This window comes from Xiphophorus couchianus, chromosome 2 (genome assembly GCF_001444195.1).
Source record: "Xiphophorus couchianus chromosome 2, X_couchianus-1.0, whole genome shotgun sequence".
Classification (NCBI taxonomy): Eukaryota; Metazoa; Chordata; class Actinopteri; order Cyprinodontiformes; family Poeciliidae; genus Xiphophorus; species Xiphophorus couchianus.
Window position 1 is genome coordinate 15,893,451 of NC_040229.1, and position 9,697 is coordinate 15,903,147.

A 9,697-nucleotide genomic window follows, 5' to 3' on the forward strand; every position below is an offset into this window, starting at 1 on the left:
ACAGTCTTGATTCAGTGGTTAGGATGGCAACACAAATGTCTTGGCTATGCAGCTTTCCATTATTTCCAGAGATCAATCAAGAAAAACAAAACAAAACCAACAACAACAACAACAAAAAAAACTCTTGATAGCGAACTAGAAACAATTAATACTTTCTTACACACTCTCATACATAAGTATTCAGGTGACCCCATGGTGGACACCTTGTGATTGATTACCAGCCTCAGGCTATTGCATTCTCTGAATTTCCTGGATTTTAACTCTAGCTTTCTATAAAGATCCTTGCCCTTTTTTGTTGCCATTAACTCATTGAAGTCTTGATTCATGGGGGGTCTTCCACCCACTAGAGATGAGACTAGAGACAATTCTGCAGCTGGTTTGACATAGGGACAGATGTGAAAGAAGATATGTCTATAACTGGGTTGATGTCTTCTCTTATTTCTTGCATTCACTCTAAGTGTGGCTATATGTTATATAGATAGTTATATGTGCAGATCAGTTCTGTCTTTGAACAGTTAGTATTTACTCAATTTGTGTAATTTATATTGGCAAAAAAATTACATTTAGTATTGACTAAATATTTTTTTTTTCTTGATCTTTGCCCAGCAGTGGTTACCTCTTTATGGCCTGAGATTAAGAACTATTGCTGAAAACAACAACAAAAAAAATGATTCTGTGACTTGCAATATTATTTTCTTTCATGTAGTGGGATCACTTGAATCCCCGACTGCCAGATGGCTGGCAGTTTCTAATGCGCTTCATGCAACTTTTTATCTTAGAGTAACCACCTGCACAACTTGTGCTTTTGGAATGAAGAGTCAGCTGTGGAAAATTGTCCCTGAAGTTTGCAAGTATGAACTGACTTTGGATTCACTTGAGATAAATGCTTTTTTGGCAATATCTCAAGAAAGAAAGTGGCAGACAGACAGATATGGAGAGAAGTGACAAGTTTACATATGAAGCCAGCTATCTCTGTAATCATAGACCTTAACTTTGCCTTTTTAAAGTGGTGTTTCTTTTTGTTGTTTTTTTATCAGCTCGATTGGTGTCCTTAAAGTAATAATTATTGGTTCACATAGACCTTCAACTTATAAACTGCTAGAATCCTATTTAAATGCTTGAAAATGATTTGCATCTCTGTGGTTTGCACAGAGACAGGAAACTAATCAGATTAAATGTGCAGGGAAATTCATGGGAAATGCACATAAAATCCGAAAAATAAATAGTGTCATCAAATTTTAAAAAATGTACTGTATGCTGACTTATCCGTCATTATTTATATATTTGCTTCTAATTTATGCTGCACTTTCTTCGTGGAGTTTTCATGTTTTCCAACTAAATACAATTTTTTTTTCCCCAGGTAGTCTATTTTTTCTTCTAGAGTCTAAAATCAGGTATGTAAAAGATTCCCAGCGATCAGGAGGGTAGGAATTAATTGGGCATCTTCATGATAGTTCAATTTATTTGAGTTACTAAACCAGTTTTAACATTTGCATTGATTGACCATGTGAGGTACATGAACACCTACAAAAATGTGTTTGTGTAATGGTATGTACCACAACACTGGGTTTTGTAGATATTACAGAGGAACCAGTCTTTATTTGTATAGTCTTATTGCACAACGTGTAACCTTTATATCTATTTTATATGTCACTGTTGAAAATTAGGGACCTCAAATAACCTTGTTAGTTTGCTAATTGGATTTCTTCTTTTAAGAGCCATATGGTATTGGTTTTGGTGGCATTGCTCCAATATAATGAGCTATCCCTTGAGGAAGAAAAAAATAAAACCCCACAGATTTATAACCACCTCCTAACTGAATCTTGAAATTGACCCTGTGATTTGAAAGGTTAAAAATTTACTGCAAGCAACCACAAGCTCAGCTAATGACCATTACTGGAGACGATAAGCAGATAAAGGGTTTCCTATTACAAACTTTATCACTCCTTTTCTTTTTCTTAACTCTGTTCTGTTTCTCTCCTTCCTCTTTACTGTCATATGAAAGTGTCAAAGTCAGATGGTCCAATGTCAATGAATACTGTTGTTTGCAGAAGATGACGTGAAAGGATGCACAGCAAAATGATTGTTTTGACCATTATTTTTATTTGAACTTCCCACATCCTACAATGCAAAACTGTGACATTTGTCCTAATCCAATGAATTGTAGAACAAGCATTCAGACTGAAGTAGCTTTGGCAAACATCATCTAAACAGAATGTAGGTACGTCAGGCAAAACACATAAGATTTAGACAAAACATGTTGGAAATGAAGTTGTTGAATTACAGAACCATAGATAAGGTCACTTTGCAAATAATTATCTTGGCCAGAAAAACCACCTGAAATTCAGTACAATTCTATACGCTGCAACTTGGCAGTTACATGGGTTTAACAGTTCAAGATTACTTACCGAACACATATTTGCTACTGTTTTCCACACAGTGGTATAGCTGTATTCATGCAATGAGCTGCTGAAGATTATTGTTCCGTGAAACAATTTAGTGTTACCAGGCTGTGACAGTGTGCAGCAGGGAGGTGTGCTAACATGGGGCAAAAAGGGATTTGTACCACAGAGAGTGAAAGTCCACATTTAGAACCGAGGGCTGCAACTTTATCTTTCCCATACGCCACCACACTTGCTTAGAGATGAACTTGGTACAAGTCATTTCCTGTTTCAGCACCAACACCCTTTAGGTTAATGAGTGCCACCGTTGAGGGAAACCCTGCCACCACTCCTACCACATTATTCCAGTTTGTCCAATTCCTGCTTTCACTTCACAGTGACTCATTGTACAAATCATTCCTCATTTCCTCTGCAGTAAGGGTTTGGGCTCTGTGGTGGCAGTCAGAGTGTACCAGACAGCAGCTTAACACAGCACTCATTATTGCCTAATGGACGTAAAGGTGTTTTAATGGCCAGGTCTGGCCTGTTCAGCTGGTCATTTTCCATCTGCGGCTTTCTGTGAGGCCCTTATTACAAATGTCGTTCGAGTTTTACGCAACTATTTACAGATCCAGATCCATGCTCATGCACAGCCTTTCAACCAACATGTGTCTACGTCTTGGATCTCTTGTAAACTACTGAATAAAATGTCTTAAATTTTATTAACTCTTCTAACTGCTGTAAATTGTTTCCAATTTGCTCAAATTGGTCAGTTAAGTCTACAGTTTATAGAGGACCTGAATGAGTTATAGAGTCACCTCAGAATGAATTGTGACCATATTAGCACAAGAATTTTCTTTAACAGTGCAAGGGCTCAACAGTAATAAGAACACATTGGTAATTGGGTGATTAACTGCTCTTGATTGTTCTCAATTGTTTTAAAATACTTTAATAGAGTGATTTATTGCTGCCAGCAAACCAAGCTCCCACCGACATCTATACTGAGTGTCCTAAAGTGAAGCATGGAAATTGAAAACACACCTGAGGCAGACTTTGGGGATATAGGAGTCACGCTTCAGTGAGCGTGCACATTATCATCAGTATTTTCCTCTGAGACTTTCAGGAAGGTCATGTAAATGGATCCTATTGTTGTAATGAATGGGTGCAGAAATACAAGCCCAATATCAACAGACTGAATGGTGGGGGATCAGTGGAATGTTAAAGAGGATTAAAAGTAACAGTGGAGTTGATGCTAGCTTGTATCAGTAACTTGATCACAGTCCAACTTTGTTTCTAGTGTTAGCGTGTCTCCTCCAACTTTGCGTGAAGGGTTAGCAGCTCGAAACAGAGGACAGCTGGTGCTTGATTAAGTTAAATGAATTACATACTTTCTGGTATTTCCTTTGAAAGAAATACACAAGCACCATGGGAAAACAGCAGAGGGGCTATTCTTCAGTAAGCAAAAGTTTCATTGGCACATCAGACTGTCCCCAAACCTAAACATTTGCAGCATAACAATGAAGAATAAAATGTCTATATGAATGTATTTCACATTTTGGTTTATTTTTCTGCCTTTGTTTATTCTTCTTTTATTCTGTGTCTGCTTACATTTAATGACCACGGTACTTAACAAGACTTAAAATGTACTAAAACAGCAAAGAGTGTACACAAATTTAGAACAATCAAATGTATTTTTCTGGAATTCCAGCAAGTAAATAGTGTGTCCACACACTATTTATTTGCTGGAGTCAGGTCAACAAATGTTTGCTCTAGTGTGCTGAACCTCAGTTCTGTCTTTGCAAGCAACTGGTCTGTGTTTATGAATGTGGGCCCACCTTAGGGATGAGTCCCTCACTTAGTGAACTTAGATGTTTGGTAATCTGTGAAAACTCTGTTGTAAACCCAGCCTGATCAAACTTATCTGCAGTTGTCTCACATTTTTCTTCCTCTCCCACACTCTGATTGCTTTTAGATTTAGATATGTATCAAAAGTGTTGGACAAGAAGGAAAGCGAATAACGGAGAAATGATGAATCTGCTGCTGACAAAAGTAAAACTATGCAACAGAAACTTGAATAAGCTGCTGCATCTGACCCATATAGAAATACAAACACACTAAACACTACCTTATATGAGATTGCCTGTTCTTTCCTGTTGTTTCCATGTTCAAAAGTAAATAATTCCAGATCACATTTTAGAGCATTTGTCTTACAGAGAACTGAGATCTTTACAAAGTATCAGTTTATGGGTTCTCTCTCTCTTGTTTTTTACAGTACCAGTTATTTCATCTTTTAAAAATTATTATGTAGGTAGATCTGTTAAAGGTTGGGTGAGTTGCTAAAATACTTCATGCACCCATATTTAATACTTACAAAGTTCAACATATACCCACACATACGTATGTGCCATGATAAAATATTTACCAACATAAAGTTTTCTTTGGGTATTTAATTTTTTTGTTATCTGTTTTGGCTTCCCTTAAATTTTTCACCATCTACAAAAGTGAAACTCCAAGAGTGCATTGACAACTCATCCATGAGGTAACAGAAGATGCCAAAACAATATTTAAAACACTTCAAGCCTTATCTCCTCAGTCAAGGGAAGTATTGGTGTCTACTGTTGACCAAAAAGAACACAAACGCTCACACACATCTTATGGATTACTGTGTCTCTGTGCCAGTTTGATATTTTACTTAGTGATGCATGTTTGACATCCTGAAGGTCCCATATTCTTCAGACTTGTTAATAAACATGCAGAAAGGAGCAGATGTGTTTCTTGAATTAGCAAAGGTTTATGTAATTATAGGTGTATTCTGCTCTCCTTGTGTGTTTGCCAACACAATTTAGCAGTAAGCTCAACTCCAATGAAATGAACACTTGAGTCCGGATGCAGGTTCTTTACTCCCACTTTATTTTGGTGACCCAAGTACTCGTATGACATGGAGTAAACTGTAACATAAATAAAATAGCTGCATTTATTATGAGCACAAAAAAGTCACAACAAAGAACACACTCCTGACTAATAAGGCATTAAATAAAATCTACTCTTAAATACTAAATGAAAACTTACAGACGGTGATGTCGATGGCATAAACAAAAGGCGGATTGTGATAGATTCACCTCCTCATGTGTGACTGAGCAAAACAATCCCAACAAAATGGCTGACTTCCTGTCCCAGACCCACCTTGACCTTCAAAATAAAAGCCTTATTACTCCAACACAAAAACCAAACTCAGAACCTACTTCACAACAAATTAAAGAGCAGAACAAGGTGAGATCTGTCACACAACATTTATTTCTGTTACTGTTTCCAAACCTCACCCAAGAGTAGGGTGGTCATCGGCTTAGATTTCTGCCAACATATTTCACATTCTTACATTTGTTTTTACTGAACAGTCATCTTTTAATAAACACTGGAGGTAAAATTAAATATAAAAATGTCAGATTTTTGAACTATTACTAAAGATTCTGGATTTATGCAGTCCAAACTGGTAGTGGAGGGAGGAGGTCTCCTTGATAATTTAACACAGAACACAGCTGGACCGTATCACACAGACACACAAACACCACTCACACGTGACACAGGGGAGAATGTTGTTAGATGTGTTTTGTTGAAAGACTTACTGACAATTTGAGGTTGCATGTCTACCTCCTACCCCTAAGGGTCTAATTCACACTCTATTCCTCTTTGTCTTTCTTCTCTTTCTTCTAGGAAGCACCGTTGACTAACCAGATGAGATCCCCAGATGTTTTTCTCACAAGGGAGGAATGTGAAGACCTGTCAGGATTTGGGACAGATGTCAGATGAGCTATTTAATCTGGATGCACTTTTTATACAGTGTGTCTGGATCTGATGTAAGGAAAAGCATGACCTAACCTACAGTTATAACTTATGTATGACTTGGAGATGGTAAAGGTGTCTGAGCATTAATCTCCAAAATCCTCTTTCCATGTTAAAGCTTAAGCATCGTGGCTATCACAGTCTTTTTAGTGGACAGTTTTCTTTAGAATATTACCAAAAAAATAAAAAATAAAAATCCATAGTGGAATTCTTCATTTACTAAGTGGACAGGTTAATCAATCAGATTGATTAACCTGATTGATTAACCAGTAGACATAAAAGCATTACAGGTAGCATATGATTTCCTTAATTTGTGCTTTCTAAGGATTTCACCATTTGAACATTATAAATATTAAGAATAATTCATGGCAGCATTTGACAACATTCAATACATTTCTTTTTCCACAATATATTAATTGTGTGGTATATGTACAATGTTGTGAAAACAGTTTGCCTTTTTTACAGTGGAGAAAAGCTATTTAGCTAGTACAACACTTTAGAAACAGAATACCAAACATGGTGGTTGCAGTGTGATGACCTTGGGCTGCTTTGCTGCTTCATGACCTGGTAAACTTGATATTATTCCAGGAACCATTAATTCTGCTCTCTAACTTAAATTTATGAAGGAGAATGTTGTCCAGTTGTGATATAACAATTTACCACAGGACAAAAATCTAAAGTCAGTCCACTTTTAAACTTCTCACACTAAAAGTTTTGGAGAGACTTAATTAAAGTCTGTTCCTGAAATCCAATCGAGATGCTGTGGTCTGACTTTAAACAGGTCATCCATGCTTGAAAATTCTCCACTTTGGCTAAATTAAAACAATTCTGGAAAGAAGAGTGGGCCTAAAATCTTCCACTTAAATGTAGAAAACTGATTATGACGTATTCCTCAACAACATTTAGTTACAACATAATTGACTTTCTCAGAGCAGTTACTTTGACAAAATCAATGCAAATTTTGTTATAGAGACAAAAATCTGGCATCATAAATTGTCTGTCTATGCTGCCAGACAATTGTTTTAAATCAGTTGTCTGGCAGCATGTAGAAGAATAAAACAGCCACAGTGTGTCTGTTTCAACAAATCAGTTGAATCTTCCTGATTCAACTGATATATAAGCAGTGTAAAAAAGATTGTCTCTCGTCTTGCAAGCTAACTTGACAACAAAAACATTAATGAATTTTACATGTTGGTCATGGTTCTCTCATACTAGCTCTCATATCTTTCCAGCTTGTACTTCAGATCTTTTTATCCTAACTACTGAGACTGTTTCTGTGCAACCTACAAACCTGTACATGGATAAATAAATAAATAATCCCATGCTCAGACACTTACTGCACACTAACAGATTCCAGAAAAAAAACCCAAAACAAATAAATGTAGTGGAAAACAAACTCATTTTCTCACCATACTCCCCTTCCCACTCTCTGAGTTTATGTTTTTGTTGCAGTTTCAGGATAATGGGGCAGTATGTTTTGTATTTACCTTTGGCAGTATGGCTTAGCAAATTCCAAATGTTTCTTTTGAAGTATGTGTGTGTGTTTGTGAGAATGCCTCTAATTGGACTCTGGGTTTATTGTTCATACAAGACTGTGATGTTAGAGGCTTCAATTGTTTGCCTCCCAGTTAGAAAAATGCAGTAACCATTGTTTTCTTTCAGTCAGTTTATGCGCACCTGTTTTTATTTCTCATGTTGTGACTCCTCAGATCAGTTGACACATTCATATTTGGGTATCAGATTCCAAAATGCAAAATTTATGTCACATTTTAATCCACTCTTTGATAAAACAATGTTTTTACTCTACAAACTAAATATATGATTTTGAACCTATAAAGATCAAGCAACCAACAAAGTGTCTTTTAATGACAGTACATTACAGATGCCCTGATCCTTAAACACCCTTACATTAATAATGCCCATTTCCAATACTCCTATACACCAATTGTTGACATTTATACCTTTGTGCATCTGCTTCTCTTCTTGTATATTTCAGTTGTCTGGGAATTTTCAGGCCCCTTCATTCCTTGTGACACATCTACTTGATGGCTAATAAATGATTCTGATCCCTATTCATTGATAAGAGACAATCATTGGCAATTAGCTCTGCTCCATTTGCTTTGGAGTAGGACTAGCCTGTTGGCAGCTCCTGTTATTGAGATCAATCAGTTAAAGTGTAGCACTAAAGCTTGGAGGGCAGTGTGCGTGTTTGTGTGTGGGTGTTAAACTCCCTGTGTGATCGAGCCTGGATGACTGCCCTCTTGAGATCTTGGGCGATTAGTGTGGAAATTACTCTCAGATTGCTGTGCATTGTGCCCCATAGACTGCATGTGTTCCTGTGCAAAAGGCCATCTCCCCTTGGAATACACATAGGCATGTAAGAAAAGCTGTTTCCTTCTTTAAACAAAGAAGTATTGCAAAGTTACTAATTAATGGCAAATAATATGTAAATTCCTGTACTCTTATTTCATTCCAGGAGGCCCTTTAGCTGAGTCAAGACTAAAGGTTAAACCTGAGTATTTTACCAGCTGACAAAAAGAGAATATAAGCTGTACACTATAACATGATATTTTTGCTCTTACTAATCCAAGAGGACATATTTCCCAGTCACAGTTGGGCTATTTACTCTTAAAAATGTATCATTGTAGAGAAATCTGCGCTCCCTAGATGTCTGTAATCGTCTGCTAAAAGTTAGCCCCAACAGTTTCACAGAATGGAAATCACTTTCCAGACTGGTTAATTGTTGGAAACTTCTGCAGCTTCCCACCTAATCCATTTAACATTGGAAGCATCAACACAATTAGATATTGTGAAAATTACTGGGGCTCTTTTTTTTTTTTTTGCAAAATCATGTGATTTTACACTAATGTTTATTGAAGAATCGCCAGCATATGTATCTATATATTTTTTTTGTATTTCTGCGCAAATCTTCACATGACAGGTTCTGGCATATAAAGAGTTGCATTTTAAGTTAAACCATATTTTTTTACATAGTGCAAAAATGACTAAAAAATTGCTAATAAAAATGAGACAAGTGATTTACAAGTGGGAACCAAATAAATTATTTTTTGTTATGGTGTCTCTGTGAGGTTTTTCTCTTTCCCCCAGAACTGATTTCCAGAAGAAAAAAAAAAGAAACCTGTGAGGTTTGTGGAATATTGTGACTTCTGAGAAACTACTTCCACATCCAATACAGAAAAAAAAACCACTTCATTTGTAAAGAGGAAATCAACAAAAAACACAACTTAAAGTATAAAAAATATTAAATGACTGGTGTCAAAAGTGATGCTAAAAGTTGCATTAATATGCTATTCCTAATCAGCTTCTGGTCATGACATGTTACATGAAATCATCATGGTTTTATCGGGCTGGCTGAATTCTAACATAATACTTTTGTTCCTTTTTGAAGTATACAGCACCACAAAAATAGTACAAAATGGGGCAATTTGTGATTATAAACCCACATACAGGGGACT

General features: G+C 36.4%; 1 long non-coding RNA gene across 1 annotated transcript; it reads right to left on the bottom strand.

Moving 5' to 3' along the window:
- Nucleotides 1–5,268: 5,268 nt before the first annotated feature.
- Nucleotides 5,269–5,580, bottom strand: LOC114136229 (uncharacterized). The gene is made up of 2 exons (XR_003593762.1): nucleotides 5,451–5,580; nucleotides 5,269–5,329 (listed from the first exon to the last, which is right to left on the bottom strand). It is a non-coding gene; the product is annotated as an uncharacterized LOC114136229 (long non-coding RNA).
- Nucleotides 5,581–9,697: the final 4,117 nt, after the last annotated feature.